We start from the raw sequence: 23,376 nt of genomic DNA on the forward strand, positions 1-23,376 counted from the left end.
TTACTCTGTGACATCTGAGCTTCTCTGGGAAGCTCCATGAGCAGTCAAGACTGTGAAGAACTCTTAGGCTTTTGTTTTGTCATATGAGTTATCATAAAGGTCACGCCACAGGAAGGAGGGAAATCTGGAATGAACACATGGTGCATGTTCTGCCCGGAGAAGGGTGGGAATACATTTGTTTACATCCTCTCTCCCCAGCTTCCATTTGAATAGTAAGCAGCATGCCTCAGAGACCATCTCTTGGACTTCTTCGTTAGGGATTTTGCTTTCTGGCAAGAGGGCAGACATTTAAAAGCCATTTGTTTGTTTGGGTTTTTTTTTTATTTACAGAATTCAAATCTATTACTGGACTATACACAAGAACTGAGGAAGCAAGAAGCCCTGAAATAAGCTTGAAAACCAGAAAGAAATGGTATTAAGTGAATAGTTTTATTTTGTATCATAGAAGAAAAATCCTGCCATTCAGTAGCAATGCAAGTGGTGTATGTTGCAGATGTTGCTTGCACCCTCTATTCCAGTGTCTTTCCTACCCCCAGCAATGCTCTTCTCACCAAGTCCTCATTTCTAGTGCAGTTTGTGCTATTTAAATATGCTAGCACTTTTAGCACAGACCGAAACAACACTATAATGTTGTACCTACATTATTTTGGCCTCATATCACTTCTACACGGTATTTGGAGCCATTTTCATTGTTCTGTATTTGCTGTTCTGTCGACTGCCTTGACTTGCAGATGCGCTTCACTACCCATTGATTGTATCTAATGTTTTCCCTGTTCTCTTCCAATGTTGCTATTTTTCCACTTCATACTCTTCTCCTCCATTTACTTGATTCTTGTTTTCAGACCATACGTCCTTCCTGATATCATCAGACTGCATTTCTACTGAAGGATGGGAGCTGTCAGGGACTTACAGATTATCTTACTACTTTAAAAAACAAACAAAAAGTGGGATTTGCTTGTAGTTCTAGCTCAGTTCTTGTGCCTATACATCGGTCATGGCTCAACAAAATCACCCATGAAGAGCTAGTAATTTTATTTTATTTTTTAAATTTAAAATCAAACCTTCCTGTCTAGTTCCTTCAGAGTTTCCATCTCTAACACTGTTTCTAACTCCATTGCTTGTTATGACTCCTTCTGTAGACATTTATAACAGTTAAAATACACAATTTTTTTCCTGAAACAAAAACTTGCTTATATGCCAAGGAAAATAACCTTTAAGACTATGTGTAACAATGCCATCTGGTGACTCCTGCCATAACAAGCTTTTTCCTCTGCCTTTGTGTCCCACTGCTTCTCCCCTCCCTTTACTATCCATGTCATCATTCATCTCCCTAACTTTTCTTTTCCTTGACTTTCCTCCTCCTCAATTCCCGTATTTGTCAGAGCTGTAATATCCCCTTTACTGTAATGTCCCCTTTTTACTCCCTGTGTCTTTCTCTGTTGATGCCCTTACATCACCATAGTACAGGTTCAATGCTGTATCTTTCTCTCATTTTAGTCTGGAGTGTTCTCTCCATTTGAAACTACCCCAAGGTTTTGTACTCAGTGTTCATCTCTAATGTAGATGTGCTGTGTATCACCTTTTAACCCTGTCTACCAACAGGACAAACCTATATATTGCCCTTTCTTTCTGTTTATAACAGCAACCACTTTCTACTGCTTCTTCTTTCCCATCACTCATGTCCTCTGGAGTCCAGTGCAGAAGATGCCTCATTACCAGGAAATAACAATAACAAGGAAATGTTATTGGTGCAATACTGCAGCCAGTGATTCATCAACTTCTCAAAACTTATGCTTAACCAGAAAGAGTTGAAAACAGCTGTAATTTTTTTAGATATATATATATGAAAGATGTCTACAATGGAAGATCTACATCTCTTGCTTCCCTTATTTAAAAAAAAAAAAAAAAGTTACTTCATTGTGTCTTATGAGGACCTAATATGAAGAGATTTCTGGCAATAGATGACTGAAAAAAAAGACAAGGTCAGTCTACAAAAGTACAGCAAAGTTTTATTCATGAGGAGAAGTAGCCAATGGAATAACTTAAGTTAGGGACTTGAAGACATTTATTATCACTTCTAAAAAAATATCATACAGCGAGAATTCAGACCTGTTGTGCTGAGGGTGTATTGCTGACAGAAGTCAAACATGATGATCTACATGGTCCACTTTAGCCCTGAACTTGTCCTTGAAATAAGGGGTTATGAGGTGTCCATGGCATGTGTAGACAGAAGCTGCAACTCAATGGAAATTCAATTGCAGAAATGGATCTTGCAAGCAGAAGTGTAAGTGAAATAAAAATGTGAAAATATGAGTGAAGTCTAGTTTAAAAAGTCTGGATGTGAGAGAACTCACGTCCTGGGATTTCTCTGTACTCTGCGGTGTGCTTTCTACCTCAGTAACTATTTTTCCCCAATGACATCCTGAGTGAATCTGCCTATTGGTGTCTTCTAAAGACTGTGCCAGATAGTACTTGTACCTCAGCACCTTTGTTCCTCTTCCCTGATTCAATCTTTCCTATTCATGTGATTCAACTCTATAGTGATGCCTTTGAAACAGGCTTCTCTATGTCTTCGACATTTTCTGTTTTTTCTTTCATTCAAGCTCTTTACTCAACATACCGTAATCCATCACTTCTGTCACTATAACAGGATGAAATGGATGGGCCCAAAACGTAGTTTCTTCCACCTTTCTTTCCAAAGCTTTCTGGATGAGATCCTCAGCTGGTGACATCGTAGTTTCAGAACTGTAATTTCAGAGTTGTAATAAATGTTAGCACTGAAGATCTAATGATTCCCTCACCCTGTCCTCCATTTCCTACCTGTTTGCCTCCATACCTGAAAACACTGCCACTCTTTTCATTGCTCAGCTTTTTCTCTTTTTAGAAGAGAAATACAATGGAAACAGTCTATGGCAATGCTGAAGAGGGGAAAGTTAATTTATCAAAGAAAGAAAAAAATGTAAACATGCAGATTAACTCAAAGGAGATTTATAAAAAAGAGGACCCAGTCAACCACGTATGAAAGAAGTGTGGAAAAGTCAGATGAATGGGCAGCAGCAAATATTGGAAGGTCTTGTAAACTCCCTCTCTTAAAAAAATTTCCTCAAAACTATGATTTATTTCTTACATAGGTCAGCACTGTGGATTATATCAGTCCATATGTTCCTGTGGAGAACCCATAACTTTAGTTCTATTTCCATATAGCACTCTTTAGCACGTATAGTCCATTAGCAAATACCTACACAACTGTCTCAAAAGCTCACAACTTCCTAGGAACAAGTCTGTTCTCTTTTCACCCAGAGTAGCTGAATGCCTTACATGGCAGTAGATTGCCAATAAGATTAAATATTTTTGTGATGTGCAGAGCCAACCTGCTTTTTTTCATTTTGCATGAAGATTCTTTTTTATACTTTAGATGGTATCCTATGATCACAGCTCATTCATAATATGCAACTCTGGCCATGCAAGCATTTTTTTTCCCCAAAACTTTTCCAAATCATCACAATAGTGGTGAAATAGAGCTCCTTGTGAAGGATAACCACCCACCCACTTTGCAGAATGATAACAATTTGGTGTGCTTGGCTTTGTTTTGCAATTTGATTCAACTGCTCTGCATTGTAAATGCTTAAAAAGCATAAAAGACAAGAGGATATTACAAGTATCTAATGTTGTACATTACATTTGTATGCATACCAGGGTATAAATATGAGGGACATGTGCCTGGACTATTAATCAAATTCTTTATTAAGGTTTTGAAACAGTATGAATCTATGAATAATGTATTATTTCATAGCATACTGTTCATCTTATTTAAAAACATGGACCTATAACCTATATGTAGAATTTTATCCCCTATATGTAGAATTTTGGGGGTGGTTTTCACAGATTTATTAGAGCATCTGAAACAATTCTAATAAGCAGCGAGCAGTTGAATCTGCTACTTCATGAATAGAGCTGGTAGTAAAGCATCCACACAGCTGCAGGATCTATCTACAGCAATAATTTTAGATCAAGTGTTTTGTATTTGCTTACAAAGCACCCTCTGCTGTTTGAGCTGCTACATGTTTTGTAGATAAAGCTGCTTTTCGGAAAGATCAAAAACCTTTTTGTGGGGCCCTGTAAGAGCCACAAAAATATCCAGAGACAATCTTACCAATCTTGCACCTATAATACATGTTGTGTGACTTGCATTTAGAAGTGTCATGGGATTAGGACATGTGTTGTCACATCTGTAGCTTGTTTTCTTATCCAAGTAAGAACAAAGTTGAAACACAGCTAACAGTAAAGGTAACAAATTCAGTAGATGGAACAAAAACTTCCATGTTTGACTGCTAGACTGGCAGAAGAGCAATGGAATCTCCCCTGCTGCAAATGCATTTCCTCTCTTGAGACTTGTATTTCATGTGAAAGGACAATACTGAGTGGACATCAACGGCTTAACAATAATCATTACTTCATGGTTATGACTTGAGGATTTAAGTTTTGGATGGATCTTGCATTGAATTGGAAGTCTGGAGATGAACTAAAAGAGAAGTTTTTCTGTACCTTGTAAAGAGAAGTAAATGCTGGTGTGTATGGTTTTTTTTCAAAACCCCTATGAAGTATTGTGCAGTGCACCTTGCTTCATTTGTGTATCTATTTCTGTCACTGCCAGAAGTCAGTGGAACTCTGAACTAGAGCACAGATTCCAAATGAGAATAATCAACAAGATATTTTACACATAAAATGTCATGGTTTGATTAGTCCATTTACACTGGCTGAGAATGCAGTGCAAAGTCAAACTGAGGGTTTTTCTGAAAGTTCAAAGGGTAAGTCTGAAGAAACTGGAAGGGGGAGATCTACTATGGCTGGATAACATGTAGGGAAAGAATCCTATCTGTCCCTGAAGTTGGTGATTATCTGGTATATATTGAATGTTGCTGCAATGAAAGGAACAAAACATTTACTTGCTTTACAAAATAACTTACTCTCCATGTTGACTTCAAGGGCACTTGTAATGCATGTTGATGTTCCTTGGTGTGATTGAGCATATCTAATTAATAGAGCTGCTTGGGAATTTTGCTAAGAAAAATCACTTCAAAAGAAAAAGCAATTTCTGCAGAAATTGTAATTTTCCATGAGATAAATGAAAGAATCAAAACAAAATACATTGTTGAAGGCTATTGAAAATCAAAGCCCTTCAGTTCCTTCAATTGAACACAAATATAATTTCAAATATACAACAAATATAGTTTCAGTTTGTCTCAGATACTGGGAGACACTGTAACAAATACGTTGCTAAGGTTTAACTGTTTAAATTTGATTTGTGATTTTTGGTTACCAGACTTCTACTGAACCAGGTAATCTTAATGCTGAACACCTGCCTCAGAAGAAGGACCTTATTATGGTGCTTTATGTTGGACACCCAAAACCACAAATGATTCTTGGCAATTTGGGTCAACACATATTAAAGATTGGCTTGTCAGAAATACTCAGTACTGATCTAGCTCTGCTCCCATTGACGTCACTGGGAACAAGTCAATTTGACTTCAATCAGAACAAAGGCAGACTGATGCTAAGTTGTTTTGAGATCTCCACCCTATATCTTCTCATTGCATTAATTAATTATTGCTCAAGTTGCAGCTTAATTCAATAATGTCTCCCAAAACATGATAAGCTTTGCTATATTTCTTTCTTTACCATCACCCTGTCAGTTTACCAGCAATGTGGAAATATGGAAATAATTTTCCATATTTTTCCCCTAGAATTCACTTTTTCGCAACACAGTGTCAACTGTGTGTATGAGAAACCTTGAAATACCTTTTGTATATGTCATTTACTCTACAGGTGTCTCCCTGCAGGTCACTTTCTGTGTATTTTGAGCAACTTGAATAATCACATCATTTGGACGTTAACAGTACTGTGTTCCTAATTCAAGCAGTGTTCTATACATAGAATAAATTAACAAGGGGAAGCAAGGTAAAGAAAAAATCCAAAAGGACAATATTTACAGAGAATCTCTTACTAACTGACATCTGTTTGCTTAAAATACCAAAACCACACACACGCAACCAATTATCAGGGATGCCTGTATCAGTTTTGTGTTGGTGGGTGAACTTGTTTTTTACTTAGCATTGTTTACAGTAGATGTCTCTCTCTTTCAAGCAGTAAAATGGACAGCTCATCCTCCTTTGCACACCAACTTAGAGAAGTCAAGTTTTTAAAAACTGACACTGTTTATGGTACAGGTGCTGGGACTTGGTTGTCTGTATTATTGTTAACTCAGGTCCTTGCACAGTTTTGGCCCAGGCCAGCTTGCACCTGCCAAAGGGAAGTATGGGTCTCATCAGCCAACCCTGGTGACTAAGAGAGATTAGAGTTTGGCTGGGGACCCAATGTGGCTGCTGGACTCGGGGACAGACCATGGCCTGCAACTGCTCAGCTACCTAGTGCAGATGTAGATTAAGATGTGCAAATTGCTGTAAGGATGGAGAGCGTAATGTCGTCTGTGTGGGAGACAGTATTACATAGCCTTGAGAAAGGCGCTAAATTGTAATACATTTTTGTGATGAAAAAAGAACATATCGTTGAAACAAAACAGAATGATGTGTGTGATGATTGCAGCATTGTGAAGATTGGAAGGGAGGGACCCTGGAGGGACCCCCAGTCTCACCTCCTCATACCAAGTCCAGTACAGCAGGGTGCTCAGGGCCTTGTATCATCACTGAAGTTCCCACAGCCTCTCTGGGCAACCTGCTCCCGTATTTGATTACTGTCATCCTAATTTTCTTTTCTACCAGGTTGGAGTTTCCTGTGTTTCAGATAGTGACTGCTGTCTCTCCTCCTTCCAGTCTGCACCTCTAGCTCTGTCTTTTCTACATGCTCCTAATAGATAGTTGCAGATAGCAAAAGGATTCCCCTCAGCCACCTCTTCTTAAGGCTGAACCAACCCAGTTCCCTCAGCTGTTCCTTGTTCTCTATGTGCTCCAGCTCAGTGGTCCTTCGCTGGACTTGTACAGTATGGCAACACTTTTCTTTTGCTGAAGAGCTGCAAACAGGACAAAATATCCACAAATAGTCTCATAAGTGCTAAACAGAGGTGCAGGATCACTGCCCTGGAGCTGCTCACTATACTTTTGTCTACACTGATGCAGTCCAGGATGTAGATGGCTGCCTTTGCTGCAAAGGCACCCTGCTGACCCCTGCTCATCTTGCTGATGACCAGGACTTCCAGGTCTTTTTCTGCAAAGCTGCTTTTTCGCTTTCCATGACTTTCCCAGGGACAGAAGTGAGGCTGACATAAACCAACAAAAAGTCCTGGGACATAAGAATCACAGCTTATACCGATGACACTGAAATCCATATTCCTTAATGTCTGGACAGTGCCATTAGTTTCCCCCAATCATTTGCGTATTAGTGACCACATTCTGTTTCATTGGGATACCCAAGACACAGAAATACCACAACAGTGAGCCTGCAAATTACAATGCACAAACTCTCTCTGATATATGACCAACCGTCTTACCATTCTTTCCCTTCACTCAAGCAGTCCTTGAATGAATGAGGTGAATCATCCCTGTGCTACAACATATGGAGCAATTCTCAGAGTAAGCGTTCATTGATGTGGGCCATCATTCATAAAGCTTCCCAGCAGAGAAGACGCTTGGTCAGTGAAATCAAAATTGATGATCTGTGTTCTGCAACAGAGTTTAGATTGATCTCAGCCTCAGCATAATCAAATTACCATTGCACTGGGTTTAAAATGGGTAGAATAGAGCCTAGTATAATAAGGCTTTTCTTGTACACTTCAGGCTATTGATCATTCTAGAGCAAAGAGAGGAGAAGATTGGTGTAAAATGATAGTAAATCAGAATAGCAGTATTTTCTGTGGTTTTTTTCTGACATAAGTGATAGCACAGGATTCTCTACAACTAAGGCTGGACTCCTTACATTTTATTTATTAAGGTAGAAACAGAAACAATTGTTAGAGGAACAGATCTTCCAGTTTCTCACAAAACTAAAGAATTAAATCCTTACAAAAAGTTTTTAAGTAAAGGATGGTGATTATATGTGTGGGGAAAGGCTAGTCTTGAAATTGTATTAATATAGGTATACTGTGGCCTAAACATCACCTTTTTTTCCTTTCCTCACAAAAAAAAAACCAACAAAAAAACCTCAAACATCCATCACAAAGTGTTTTACCCATACATCTTGAAGATACTTTGTTTGCTTCCTAGCTCCCTGGGAACAGCTGGTTTCTCTGGGATAACTAAAGATAATGCTGAAGACTTTTTATTTCAGGGATAATAGTATATAGGCTTCCTGAAATTTACATTGCTATCTTATGAAAGGATGAATTAAATTCCTTAGGACTGTGGATGTTTGGACTATGGGAAAGCTCGGTGAGCCTAGTTAGAAACTAATAAACTCTAATCACAACCCACAACCCTTACCACAACCCATAGAAAGCAGCTTCTCTGACATAAGGCCAAATTTTGAGAACCTTATTTAGATCATAGTTGGACTAAGTCCCATTTTTTTCACTAAAACTTACAAGCTTAAGGGCACCAGGATTTATTCCCTTGATTTGAAGGAGATATTGTCAATAAAATGGACAAGAAAATCCTTAAAAGTTTCTCTCTAGGCTCTATGACCTTCAGCTGGCAAAATGAATCTTATATTCACATCAGTATACCCTAAACATACAGCAGTTTTTTTATCTGACTCGATAAGCAATCCTATTTGATTCCCAAGATAAAGGGATCTCTTGTGCATAGGTTGGATGTGAAGAAAATATTTTTGCTCTTGAACAGGAACCAGAAATAAGCTCAGGATGGATCAGGAGGTGATGGGGTGGCAACACAGTGGCCAAGTGAGGGCAGATATGCCTAAAATTGCTGACTGATGCTGCCCTGAAAAAGAGGCTTTAGATCTGCAATGAGACTTGTAAGGATCTTTAAAAGAGGGAAGATGCTGGAGGGACCAAAATGTCTTTTTGCAGTTCTAAGACACCTTCAGAGAAGAGAAGATGGAGGTCCCTTCCCAGGCAGGGGCAGCACCACCAAGCACAGCTGCACAGAGATGAAGGGGCAGCCTGGTGCTCCTGTCCAAAAGGCAGTGTCCTGCCCACCTCTCATGCTTTTGCTGTTAATTAGCGATGTAAAAGGAAGGCCATTCTGGTATTTCTACTTTCATTTCCATTATTGGATCTCTAACAGCTGAGAGAGGGAAAGGGAGAGATTCTGGTCTTAAGCATGCTATGGTATAAAAAGCTGCCAAAAGACACCATGGTTACACTGAGTTTTATTGAATAATCCAAAATATTTGCAGTTCAGCACTGCCAATTAAATATACTTGCCAATTATCAATTGCTTGTAGCAGGGAAAATGTTCATTAGATTACAAATTGTATGTTATGTCTAAATAAATTTGTATTAACAGTTTAAAAGCAAGAGATTATCTTTCCTACCTTTAGGATAGTTTGCTTAAAATACTATTAATGACAATAAGAAATCATGATAATCTGCAAATAACAGACATGCAGTAAGTAAAAATCATTATGTGCTCTCCTACTTTCTTACACTTGTCAAAACCTCCAGGGTAGTGCTTACTAATAAACAATAAAAGGATACATTCATAGACAAGGTGGAATGATTTAATTTCATTAGTTTAGACTCAGGGGAGTTTGGTACAGTGTTAAAATCTGCAATGAAATGTTGTATTCCTGTTACTCCATATTTGCACAGACACCAAGAGTGAAATTTTGTTCACTGTTCCATATTTTAAAATGAATTTTTAAATCTATAGATTCCTGTTGAAATGGAAACAGGAAGGAATACAGCAAGACTATCAAACAGAACAACAAGCCATTATCACCACAAATAGATCATTTTAGTTGCCATGGGTAACCAGTGCCAGAAAGGTATTCAGGCACTGCAACTGCCAGCACTGATACCCTGCTTTGAAAGTGCTGACTGTGCGTCACATTGCAAACTTCAATAATTATTTTGTGTAGGAGGGTGGTGGCACCAACAGGATATATACTTGTAATGAGTCATTCTTTAAATAGCTTAATTTATCATCCTCAAATAAAGGGGGAGGGATTTATCCAGTACGAGGCAGTTTGAAAAGTCTGAATTATTAATAAACTGAAATAACAGCAAGGCAGGAAAAGCTGGACACATACACACACACATACATATATATATATACATATAAAAGCTTAATGACAGTAAGACTGAAAATGACAATAAGACTGAAGGAAATTGCTTCTGCAAAAGTATAAAGCAGAAACCAAGAAACATACAGAAGCAGCATCACAAGTCTGCAGCTGCACTCCATTTATTCATGCTAATGCGAGAATGTAAATAGCTAGCAGATAAGGTGTCCGTAAATGCAACTCAAGGACATCCAGGCTTTCACAGACCACTGACACTGGATGTGCTTGGCACAGTAGTTTCAATTAGGCAGTGGTTTTTTTTCTTTCATAGAAAGAAATGTAAGATCACAAAGACTAAGGAGGGTCATAGCTTGAAGAGAAAGAAAGGAAACTTTTATCTTCCAGCAGGAAATATTGATAACTCAGTTATGTAGCATTATTTCTTCTGAGGCAAAATTAAATAATGCACACTGTTCTCTCCACCACACAAGCACACACCATAGCATAAAGGTGGATGTGTACTGTGGGACATGGTCAATCATTCATTGAGGTGACTGCACAGTTCTTGTTAAATTGGTTTCAAAGCAGACTTGTAACAAGAATGATAGAGATTCAGTCTGAAAGGTTCCTTCCAAACTGGGGAACCCAAGACATCAAGCAAGGACAGAAAACAGGTGACCAACGGCCCCCCAGCCTCTGCTCAGGTGCAGGGAAGGAGAATCAGAGGCACAAAGAGAAGGGAACAGTAGAGACCTTGCTCCAGGTTCCCAGCTGAAGTGGTAAAGGACTGAAGGCCTTGGGGTGCAGTGTGCTTCACATGTATGTCTGATTAGATGCAGGTATCTAGATCTCAAAAAAAAAAAAAAAAATCACCTAGTTCATTTTCCCACATTGAGGCAGGACGACATAGGAATACAAGAAAGTACAAATCGTTTTTGACAGATGTCTGTTTCCAGTGATAGAGAGTCTATAAACCAGGGCCTCTCTTTCAATTACCGAGAAGCGATTTTTCCCTCAGTATACTTCCTTCATCTTCTCTGCTGAACATATCTCCTCAACCCTTCCCCTACTGCAATGAAAAACAAGGGATTCCTATCCCCTTGCCAGCCCCCTTTACGGCTGAAGTCTTTCCTGCCATGTTGCACATCAGGCTTCTCTTGAGACTCAGCTCCCTCTCCCACCAGCCTTGCTTTGTGTGTCATGTTTTCTAAGCTTTTGTTTGTTGCTGTTCTTTCAGAGATCTCTATGCTGCACTTTCATGCATTTATAAAAGTCCAGTGCTGGATGTGCTATGTCAGTGGCTGCATCCCTGGCATCACTGTCCACATTAAATAGAACATCTCTCTCATATCTAACATTCAGCATTTCTCTTGATACATTCAAGGAGGAGATTCACCTTTTTTTTCTATGATATTGTGTCGAGTTATGTTAAGTTTGAGAGCTGTTACAAGTCTCAGATTCTTCTGCTACACTGTTGACAGTACAAAATTGTAAGTACAAATTCTTTGTACTTGTCTTAACTGAATTTCAAATTGCTATTTGTTGAAGTAATTTCAATTTTTTGTCTTCTGAATATTTCTGTCCTTTCACCTCATGCTTTTTTTTTTTTTTTTTTTTTTTTTTTGGAAGGAGTATCATACTTAAATTTCATATGTGAATTCTTTTTTCCAAAATCTAGCTGGCAGCATTGACTACAACTGGCATACAATAGATTATCCAGTGACCTCCCACACACACACACCCCATCCCAGGCTATTTTATGGTCAATTATATATGTGCCTAATAGAGATTAAGTGTAGAACATAATTCTTTAGCTTGCATATAGGGAAGACACATAAGACAATGTCAAAAGCCTTCTTAAATTGAGATATATCCCATCTGTGCCTTCCATCATACTAGTTAGACCAGTTAACTTATTTTAAAAAAAGATCTGCTTGTATGATCTGCTCTTGCTAAATCTACATTACATGCTTTAATCACTTTGCTACCTTCTAGGTCACTTGCCCATTGTTTCCAACAATTTGTTCTAAAATTCTCAAGGCTTTTAAATGGTGGTGGAGTCCCCATCCCTGGAGGTGTTTAAGAGTCGGGTTGACATAGCGCTTAGGGATATGGTGTAGTTGGGAACTGTCAGTGTTAGGTTAATGGTTGGACTAGATGATCTTCAAGGTCTTTTCCAACCTAGATGATGATTCTGATTCTGTGATTCTGAAATGACGCCAGTCTATAATTCCTGAGGCCTACCATGATCACTTTTTAAAAGACAAGTGTATTGCTTACTATTCTCCACTCTTCTGGGACTTTCCCTACCTTATCATCTCCTTGAAAGGGACTACTCCAAGGCCTTGCTGAGGTGCTCTCCAGTGACCCATTAGGGCCTGCTGAGTTTAACACAACTATATTATCTAAAATCTCTTAATTTTGTTTGTCTCTAGCCCATGGTATCAATCTTGAGGAAGTAATGTGCTGTGGCACTGCAATCATTTCTTCTCATTGGCCTCAGTTTTGTCTATGTTCAAGATTACCACGGATGGAGTATATTGTAGTCAACAATTTTACCAGAAGTCGTAGAGTGGAAAGCAGTGATTTCACTTTTTCTTTTTGAAATGTTGACTGCACTCCTCTCTTCTGAGCTGACAGTAAGTTTGTTACTTATTTAATTAAAATTTAACCTGATTTTTTGTTTCCATAATGTTTTTGGGGGTTTTTTTGTTGTTTGTTTTTTTTTTTTTTTAATGATACAAATAAGGAGTGGAGTGCTCTAGCTTTCTCTGCATCATCCAGTGTTATCATTTTCCATGTAGGACTAGATAGTTACTTCCTTTAATTTTCTTCTTATTTCTGGTACAGTGTTACACTTACTCTTAAAATCATTTTGTGCTTGATTCTTTTCTTCTTTCTGTTTTTTAACTTGACATGTTTTCCCCTTTTTACACTTGTCATTCATTGGATTTGTTTCTACTTCATTCTCTAAAAAGTAGAAAAACATTTAGATCACCAAAGATTAACTAATGCAGCAATATAAGTCTGCTTGTATGATTATTCTCTCTTATTTGTTTATTGTGGGGCAGTTCACCATTGTATAGCAATAGCCTGATCTCACATGGTGTACAAATTTTCATATTACCTCATTAAGTAGCCCTACCTACAAGTTCTGATGTTGGTGGGGTTTTTTTTAATATATCATTAATTTTCTGTTCTTCCAACACTAAAGTTTCCTGAGAATAATGATTTTATTTCTCCACTACAATTTTCAGCAAAACTGTTTTTCCTCACTTTCTATTTCTGACCAATCATCTCATCACAAGTCATTATCTAGGCTTTTGCAGCTAAGTGAAGGAGAACTTTGCAGACTCATGAGTGCCCCTGAGAAGTGAACCATATAGGTGGCACATTAGTTTTAGAGTTAGGACTCAATCATTTAAAATAGTTGTATTCTCCAGGCATCCTTTTCCCTGAACAAAATTCTTGAACTGAAATTATATATGCACACATGTATATATACACACATATACTTCCTTTCTCAGTGGGGACCACACAGAGTATAAAAATACCACAAAAGATTTCCTGTTTAAACACAGCAACTGCTTTAATGAGACTATTGATTGACTGTTATCTGTTGCATTATTTATCTTTGATATCTACAGATACTTTTGATACACAACCTATACAGAGGCAGCCATTGAAGTTCAGCACATTTTCTTTTCAATACAATTTGTGAACCGTGCACTGTATGAACACATAAGCAACAATAATGTAGCTTATTCCTAGCTTGAGACACATATTAAATGGAAATGCAGCCTAACATGCACTGGGGCAGTTGCAAGTCCTGCTTGCCCTACTGGCCAGTACCTCCATTATTTTTCTGCATAAGGAGGAGAGTAGCAAAACCTTCCTGCCCATTTTTCAGGGTGTTACTGTGAGCCTGATAAAAGATTACAACTTTGAAATAGAATTTACCTTGTTTGGTTTTCTTTTTTCTTTTCCTAAGAATTTGAAGGACAGTTTATCTCATTCTGTACTGCCTTTCCTATAGATCAATGCTGACACAGCTTCACATTACTTCCAGATACTACCCCTAATATGCTTTCCATAGCTGCTTAAAAAAGAAAAGCTTTATGATTAGGTGATCTGTGGTGGACTTTTACCTTGATAACTCTCCTGTTTTAACCATTTGTCTTTAGCAAGAGATTTTCAGCAAGTCTGCTTCTTGTGCCTTCTTGAGCTTCATAATGACTGTATATAATCTTAATTAGATGACAGTGTTTCCTCCCATTTCTTCTATCTGTATTCATTAAGCAAGCCATGCTTTCCTGTAACAATTCTAGTGTTCTGTATTACCAAGTCTTGGTGTCATGTATATCATAGCTTTATAGATGCTCTAAAGCTTGCAGTTCTTTCTGTTAGCTTTATACTCCTGACATTTGTGCATAAACATATTAGTTTTCCGATTATTCTTCCTCTTGTCTCAATTATGACTACTGCAGTTTCATACTTCTTCCCTTTCCCACTCCATGTTTGTGTGTAGAAATCTACCCTTTGGTTCACCATGGATATTTATCCCCAGTCCTCTCTGAATCAAATTTAAAGTTTTCCTCCATTTGATTAGAAATGCTGTCTAAATATCCTATCATCCATGCTAGGTGGACTCACCTCTCCCCTTCCTTCTTCTCAACCTTTGAACTTAAACTATAAGTTACAGCATTGTAAGATATATGCTTACTGTCTAGAGAACTCATCAGTCTGAATGCTCAGCAGTTCCTACTGGGAAATCCTGAGTTTACTGCTACTTATTGTATAGAAGCTTTGAACTGACTCATGGAGACGCCAAGGCTTCTTGACTTTGACACCTTCAAACATGAGCAACTCTGGCTACTGCTTTTACAAAAGATACTTTTCCTTTGAAGACTTTCAAAGGTATCCACCTCTATTAGTAAGAAGAAAATTTAGATTGGTTCTGAGTTAACTAACATTTAAGCTCAGACTAAGGTCTGAGTCCCACCTCATCTTTCATAAGGCTGATACATACTTAAAAGCTCTTAAGAAGCAAAGGTTTAGTTGCTTTTAAGTGCCCAGGAACTGTTGTTGTGTGTTGAACTTATACCTGTTTTTTTACTTACTTTATGCCCACATCTTACTCTCTCTATGGCCTTATTCAGTTTAAATCATTCTCAGTGTTTGCTTGATTGTCTTTAATTAAGGAAGAATGTTTGGAAACTTGTTGTTGAGTCTGTGTGAGAAAGTAGACTTTAAAGGTCAAAGAAGAATTGTTATATAGAATGTCAGTTGGCATTTGACACATACAGAACAAATGCACAATATCAAGGAAGAAAGTAATATATATTAGCTGACAACTGAAACAAAAATAATTGTTTCAATGCATTTAACAAATGAAAAAATTGCAAGACTGGATCGGTAAATTGTGGCAACTAGCTAGTGAGGTAAAATTGTAAACAGCTTTATAGACTCTTGGGAAATACTTTGTTTTAACTGTGTGCAGTCATATTCAAATCAATATCTAAAAAATCCATTGGGATGCAGAGAACTGGAATAAATCAGAATTTCAGAACAAGTCAGATAATAGATTATTGTTTAAAGCTGACAGGAGATAAGACTTTCACATTTGCATATCTTTTTGGTTCTTCTATTATGAAATTTGCTTATATTAAATCAGTTTGGTTTACTATAAGGATGAAAAGGCACTTAACATATAAAACAGGTGCGAGGAACTATTACTGATGCTTGTGCTTTGTCCAGGTAATCATTACTATTGCCATAGGTAATGGTCCATCAGAATTTCATTATACCCCACTCTTTATACCTCAGTCATTAAAATTCCCTATAAAACATTACTGGCCAGGCAATTATGGGCCTAGGGTAGAATATCACTCATTTACTCACACAGTCAACTTGGATAAGACCAGTGAGGACACTGGAAAAATCTTCTTGTACTTTGACAGATGTACTAGTTGGATAGAGATTTGGTAAACATACCCTAAGTCATTTTTTTTAAGAAGAAATGTATGTGCACCTCACTAGCAGCACCAGGAGGAAGAATTTTAGTAGCATGTTTACATTTAACCTCAAGCATGTAGCAGCCAGAAAGCTTCAATTAAGCAACCTTAACTTTGGACTGGTGTGGTATGTTTGATGTGTTTTATAAATAAGGTATCTGAGGGAGAGATGGCTAAGCTTTCCTTTCATGGCTAATCAACTTGTAGAGCATATTCATGAACTATGCTAGTCAAGCTTCTTATTAAGGAATTTATTCAGGTAATGGCATAATATTTTGCATGGGCCACTTCACTTACCCAATAAAAAGTTTTACAAAACTGAAAATATTAATAATAAAATATTTTCATGAGATTATTTTTCAGTATTTTGCCCACTTCATGTAGGCATGTCTGAAAGTTGAATTTGGCATGAAAGATGTGCTTTCACAATTGTATGCCCTGATTTCATAGACAAGTTGCTTGTGCTATCTACATTTTAGATACCTATCTCCCAGATAGGGACAAGGAAATATGTCCTGTCATGTAGGACTATTTCTAAGCTTAATTAAATGTTTATAAAGTAACATATAATTAACAGGTATCATTAAAGCCAGACAGAAGATGGGGGAATGAAACTGAATCCACTGGGTTTTCAACAAGGAGGATCTGTTTGTAGATGGGCAAATATTGTCAGGCATTCTAGCTAATTTCAGTCACCTTTATAATTTCATTCACACATATTTTATTTAGTTATTCTTATGTATACAACACCTACCTGGTTGGGAAGCAAAAATAGTGGGGGGAGATTAAGGACAAGTAAAGTGCTTGTATCCTGTTCTGCCAAGTCTCACCAACCACAAAGCTGTCTTTGCCCTGGTGGAGCTTGTAGACAGAGCTTAGTGTAGTATTACGACCCTGATGAAAAAAAAATCAGCGCAGAACTGCTTAAATGTAAATGCTTTGCCTAGCAAGAGAAAGACTGAAGAGAGTTAAGTTATTTGCTCCAGGTGCCTTTAGATTGGCTTGCTAGACGTTTCTGATATCACATCTGTGAAGAACTTCCCATTACGTGAACATGTTGCCCAGAACCCCTTGCTTACTTCGAATATTAGGGGGTCAGGCTAATGAAAACCTTATGCCGATGGCTGGCAAACAGATGGAAAAGACTGTGAATACTAAAACATATTTTAGTACTCTTAAAGGATGGGGAAAAAATAAAAAAAAAAAAAGGATGGGGAGTCTGATGTATCTATTTACCTTTTTTTTATTATTGTGTCTGCCGATAGAGCAACTGAGTGTATAACTTAAGAAAGCTATGCCCCAAATTTCTGACTGTTCTTTATAAGAGGAGCTATTTTCTCAAGTTTCTATCAACCAAACCAGTTTACTGTCAATTAAAAATGCACAAAAATTATATATATAAATTCTAGGCACATCATTCACCATTTAGTTGGAACTGAAAGAATATCATGATAATAAAAAGACATTTCATTATAAACAGAAGCAATTGAAGTCTCCCTAGACTGTCAAGTGATGAGTGCAGTATCGTGAATGCAAATGCTTTTTGCTGCTGATTTCATTGCTTGTCTTCACTTGGGTATTATCAGCTCAAATGAAGATCAGGCCCTAAATTCACAGAATCCCAAATGCCCCTTTAATATATTTTCTTACTGTCTTACCGAAGTAAAACAACCCTTTACAGGACTAGTGCAAGGTGTTTAAGGGCAACTGCATGTCAAAATACCTTTTAAAAATCTACCTTTTATTGCTTCCTAATTTTTAAGGAATAAATACCTTTAAAACTAATTTTGTGACACTCCTAACTAGGAGTGTTGCTTTCTGAGGTCTTCTTTTTGCTTGGATTTTTTAAATTCTAAGTAGCAGTGACAAATCATAAGGAGAAATATGGGTCCAAGAGATAGCTGAACATCCTATTAGTCTCAAGAGACTAATTATAAAATCTTTATCCTAGTTGCCTGTTAATGAAAGTATGTTAATTTGCATATCAATACCTTTGTGTTTTCAGATACATTTTTCTAAGGCTTTATTTTTTCTCCTGATTATAATGTGGCTCTATTCTCTCTTTTTGACATTTAGCTACTTTTAGTATTTTAATAAAATAAACATAGGTGTCAGATTTCACTTTTTTCAGAGTGAGTCCCTCAGCTGGCCAGGTATTATTCAGCATATACTGGAGTTACTAAGTTTTATCATTATTCATTGAACAGACTGTTTGAAGAAGAGTCTTTTGACCTCCATCCTTTGCACAGTTCAAAATCAACTTCAAGTACAGCCAGCCTTCCAGAAAAGCCAAATGCATGCACATTTCTTCATTATCATTTAAAAGGGCACAGCTCTCTCCTTTTACATCTAGATGAATCTTTTTTGACATGCACATTTAAAAATGTGCTTACATTATTTTTTTAAGCTGTTCACATCACCACTGTGGCAACGTGAATCTCTGGCTATCAATGTGGTATATATCACAGTAATTAATCCGTTCTTTCACAGCTTCTTGCACTGCTAGTTTTCTGAAACATTCATTTTGTCTCTGGGTTCCCCATTGTGAGTATTTATCTATAGGAGTATTTACACCATGACCATCATTATTATGGTATCTCAGCACCTGCATCCCACATTGGGCTACAAGTCATAGGTCAAAAATTGTAACTCATCCTTTAAAAGAGCATGAGGGAGTAATGTTTTCATATGAAAGCAAGTGCAAAATATACATTCCTTTCAGATGATTTTTATTTTCGATTATGGAAACTAACCAGCAAGGAGAGAAGACAAAACACATGGAATTTGATCTGTGAATAAATGAGTACCACCTGCCTCTTGTGCTGTAATTTCAGTACCTTTCAAGAACTCTAGATTCTATCTATGGCTCATGTTCTCTCCCCTTAACTTTGTCAACATGCAGCACTTTTTCTCAGAGCTGTAGATAGGCTTTTTGGCCCACAGGTGCATTATTGTAGTGTAAGAAAACCTTGGAAACCATGGGAGGTTTGAAAAGGTCACAGGATTATACCTGGTGTCCCTATCATTGGCTTTATCTTGCTAATTGACAATGCTGTAAAAAAAAAAAAAAAAAAAAAACCTACAGGAAGAAAATTACTTGTGCAAGCAAAGCCCTTTAGTGTCATTTTTGGGGACCTGTATCATACCCAGTAATTGCAATATCATTCCCCAGGTGACTGAAAGCGGCTATCTGCTGCCTTACATTTCCCTGCTGGCAACCCATGCACTTTCTATGCAGTATCATGGCTTTTCTCATGCACCTTTACACCATTTGTCAGGTACAGGTATCCCCTGGGTAGCATTGGCTGCTTGCTCTCTATCAGTGACGCTGAACACAGCTGTTCAAAAATGGTTTTGGAACTGTTATGTGCTAAAGACTGGTCTGATCAGCCCTCTTGCATTCAATAAAGATCATGTAACTCTTCCTGGTGATGTTAATCAAAACACCAGAATATAGCAAGGTTGAGCAAATGCTTAAACAGGTAGACCAGGCGATTCCTGTGAGTATCAAGAAAGCAAGCCTGAGAAGCGTAAATACAAGATAGAGAAGCACACTGAAGTACACTGAGGACTCTCAGAGCAATAAGCAAAGAAATTGTACTCCTTTGGTCTGCATGTGTTCAGAGGTGGAGAGCTTTGCACATCAAAGATATCAGGCTTCATGACCTGTTTTTCTTTCTAAGGAAAAGAAGACTACTGACCACAGATTCTCACTAATCAAGTGGTCCAAGAAAGGGTAACAGTGTTCTAGGGGTTATTTAGAAAGGAGCAAGTTAGAACGCTGTTGCCTCACTTGAATCTCCACATTATATCCATTGTGAAACCAAAACTAACATATAAATCCCTTTAGAGTATGTTTGTTTGCTTCTTCCATGAAGCAAGAGAGAAGGCTTGGGAACAATGTGTTCCTTTATAGAGATTTGACAAACAAAATCATTGAAGATAAATGGGGAAAAAAACAGCTTCTGAAAAAGTACACTATATTATTCCTTCTTATTCATGTAAGATCACTCATGCTTTTTCCAACTTGTCTAATAAATGCATAAAATTAAATAAGTCCTTTAGTGTTCAGGTTTTCTACAGATTTGCTCAACTCATGACCAATTTCAAGGCTGTAATAGAAAAGCTGAATCAGCTATGAAATGTAACTTTTGACTTAATTATATTAATTGACATACCTATGTATAATTTTTCTGAGTTATTTGGTGTAATTGCTTCAAATGACATTTAATTTGTCACTTGAAGTACAATAATTAGAAACAGTTCATGAAAGAAAGTCATTGCAACTTCAAACGAAATATTTCAAGGTATAATTATTTTGAATGTTATAATACTGAATAGCTATACTCACGGGGCTGGGGAGCCAACACTGCCAATGTTAAAGTCTATGGACTGGTCAGTCTCCTTTGTTACACAAGCCACATACTCACTTATTTGCAAGATTTGGGGGAATAACACTATGTGAGAAGGAGAAACTGCATGCTAGTTTCTCCTCACCGTAGGCTAGAGACAAGCCTTCTGTGCAGAAATGTTTGTCACCCAAATCTCATTAGAAATCAATGGAAAACATTCCATCAAACTCAGTGGGAGCTGAATTGATCCACAAGTATATTTTTGGCTCTGCTGGAGATGTTTGAGAGTCATGTAGCTGGCTGATAGAGCAGCTGCTTGATGTAAATAGTCCCCACTGAAAGAGTGCAGTGCTAGGGTGGCTCCAACATATCTGCACAGCACCAGTGCCTGTTCCTTGGAGAAAGCCTCCAGCCCCACCTCACCTCAGAAAGAGGCAGGAGTGCATGACAGAGGGAAGAAATTAGCAGCAGCCTTAATAAAGTTAACTGGCAAGAACAGCGACACAGCTAGGAAGGTATTGCCCAACATTGCATAATATCTCTCACATAAAAATAAACAAATCAAAACCACAGAAAATTAAAGGAAGAAAAATGAGGGTGAATTTCCTCTATTGCTCCAGCCAGAAGAGCATGCAACCACTCAAAAGCTGGAGGCCCTGCTCATTTGCAAGAAAAGCTACTGTAGCCCATGTCATGCCAGTCGGGAACCAGTTTGCTGGGCACTGGCAGGGAACTGTCTTCTTAAAACACTTGGGCCAGATATCTGAGTGAAGCCTGTCCTTTGGAAATCCAAGCAAGGAATGGCTTTCTCAGCTTCTCAGCCTCAAGTGCCAAAAAGCTCAGGTGCTGAAATGTGATGGGAAGACCAAGGTGCAGTGCCATGGGTCCTCATTCCACCTGAGCTCTGCAAGCTCCTGAAAACGTAACCCGTTCTGACAGCAGTAAATGTCAGGGGCACAACTGGATGAAGTGCATGATTTCAGCTTTGGGAACAGACAAACAATTTCAGGTTTGTTTAATTGCTGAGCACAGCATTTTTGTGAAGTTTATGCTTTAACCCCAGGTACTAGAGAGAGCTCTTAAAATAAAAAATCAGGGATAGCTGTGTTTTAATATTACCAATCTGAATGTTGACCTAAAAGCTTTAAAGAAACTCCTAGCATTAGCATAATGTGAGTATACCTAGGATGGATTTTAAAACTGTATGCCCACCTTCAGAGAGAGATTTTCCTTTGGATGACAAATCAAGTCAGAAGCTGAAGGCAAGAGAGTTAAGTTTCAGGAGCCAGAAAACACAGTTCTTGGGCTTCTCTATTTAAAGTTACCCCTTTTCTCTGTCACTTAGCCCTTCAGTTCAGTACAATATGAGGTATTGGCAGAGGGAAAGAGGAGTGAAGGGGTTGTCTGGAGCTCCTCTTACTAATACTGCACTCTAAAGGAGTGTGTTAATTCCCTCACCTCTTGTCAGCTCTGACTATGGCCACTGATATCTTGTTAGGTCCATAACAGGTACAGACTAGCATGTAAATACAGTTCTGTGACCACACACACTTATGTTTTGTTTCCTTTAATGAATTTGTAATAAGAGTCTAGGCTAATGATATATGCTACATGAAGTCTGCTACATACCTTTTGCCTAGTAAATATTTGAAAATATTTTGGTTTTGGCATCCACAGCAAACTTTCCCTATTAATCTTGGTTTCAGAGGAGCAGGCTCCTGGTGGGTGAGGAAAGGGGGACAGCAACAGGAAATTTTAGGAGTTTTCTGAATGGCCTAGTAATCTCTGAAAAGCCTAGTAATCGAGCCTTCATCAGAAGTGCTTACATAAAAGCCAGCACTGGTCTGGAAATGCAAAGTGCAGTTCAGTTATAGCTAAGGGCCAAAGTAACCAGGCAAGCTCAGATTTACATCACTACACTATGCCAACGGCACAGCTGCATCAAATTACTGTCTTCAAAACAGGAAGGACTGGAAGCTTGATTACAAGTGCTACAGAGACGACGAAACACAATCTCATCTGTACATTGTGTATGAGATCTCTTTTTCCCTTGGAGAAATGATTAGTAGAAGGAACTAGTCCACATAGGAGAGGTCATAGTCTTCTGCAAACAGGTCTGTCTGTTTGTTTGTCAATATGAATGTGCAAAACAAACTGTTTTTCAAAAAATGGTGAACTGAAGGCAAACCAGTTTTATTTTTATCCATGAACATTGAAGTGTGTCACTCAGCTTTCAGTTAACAAATGGTAATGACCTATACACAGTGCTTAAGGATTTTGTCCCTCCAGCATCTGACCTGCCTGAGCTGATTCCTGTATTTCCATGCTGATGCAATAACTTTAATTGGTCTTTGTGTAGGTGGATGTCCTGGCCTGTAGGACAGCAGGTTCAGGGCCTTTGTGTTTTTCTTTTCTAATAAATTAAACCTCTACCTCAGCCCTCACATACAATTAATTTTCATTTTAAGAGTATATCCCAAAGGACTTTCAAAAGTACTGAGCCGATTATTAGCTATGTTAGCTTAAATGCAAAATATTACACTGGCATGACCAAACTGAGTTTGACCAGTTGAGTCTGACTTCATTTTTATTAGCCACTATTTGTTTGCTTTGTTATTATATTTTTTTTAGACTTTTGAGCAGTTGCCTAAGATTTCATTGTTTGTGCAGCATCTGAGCTTCAATAAGATGGAAGGCTAAAAATGAACATTGGAAAAATCATAGAAACACATTAAAATGGACAGTTTCAGACATGCTTTTTTCTTTGTATACTTACCAGATACCTGACCATTTCAAATGTGTATATCCAATTTCTTTTCTCTCTCTCTCCTCTCTCTCTCTCTCTCTCCTCTTTCTTTTCCTTGTCTTCCTTT

Source organism: Strix uralensis, chromosome 3 (genome assembly GCF_047716275.1).
Source record: "Strix uralensis isolate ZFMK-TIS-50842 chromosome 3, bStrUra1, whole genome shotgun sequence".
Classification (NCBI taxonomy): Eukaryota; Metazoa; Chordata; class Aves; order Strigiformes; family Strigidae; genus Strix; species Strix uralensis.